Source organism: Sinocyclocheilus anshuiensis, unplaced genomic scaffold (genome assembly GCF_001515605.1).
Source record: "Sinocyclocheilus anshuiensis isolate Anshui unplaced genomic scaffold, SAMN03320099.WGS_v1.1 scaffold1890, whole genome shotgun sequence".
NCBI classification, from domain to species: domain Eukaryota; kingdom Metazoa; phylum Chordata; class Actinopteri; order Cypriniformes; family Cyprinidae; genus Sinocyclocheilus; species Sinocyclocheilus anshuiensis.
Window position 1 is genome coordinate 220,158 of NW_015547738.1, and position 844 is coordinate 221,001.

Genomic DNA, 844 nt, shown 5'->3' on the forward strand with positions numbered 1-844 from the left:
AGAGAGAGAGAGAAGTTGATGAAGGAAGCCGATATCAAGGCATAAAAGTTACAGAGAAATTGAAGAGAGGAGAAGTGCGAGGAGGAATAAAAAAGTTTTTTTTCCATCAGAGATGGGCAACATTTGGTGGAGAGATAGAGATTCTTAAGATGGGTCGAGGATGTGACTTTCTATCTCTCATCTGATTATAGAGCTATCGGAAATGTGCTGGGGAATTGTGTTCTGTCTGTGTTCAAGGCTTAAGCACTTGTCAGTTTCATTCCTCTATGGCAAACGATTACTTACAGACCCCTCCGACAGCAAGCTAATGGGCTTCTCAGATCTTGGCAGAGATTAGATGGTAGGACATTGCGAGAGATGGAGCAGAGGCTGAGAGGACATTTTTAAGGGAAATTACGCAAATGACCTTGGTATACTTATCATTGCGCTCCTTGCCAGGAATGTAGATGGTCTCCTTGGAAATTACAAATGATCTGAAACTCACTTGAACCTTGTAAACTGGTGTTTTTTTGTTTTGTTTTTCTCAAGGCAAAAAGACAAAATAAAAGCTGGAAGTGAAACAAGTGAAAATCCTCAGTTTATGACTGAATTTAAAGCAGTATTTCGAGATTAAATACAAGTTAACCTTTCTTGACAGCAAAAATGATTTCAACTGAGAAAATAAACTAGAAAAAAAAAAACGTCAATAGAAATGCAATCATGACAGAAGTTGTTGGTTGCCGTATAGGCTTTTATTCTAAGTAAATGACACAGTATGCTACTAGATGCGGTAGTAGTTGACTAGTCATATTAGTTCTGCCACTAGTCAACAAGTTGTGTTTAATACTCATTACTGGCCAATTCT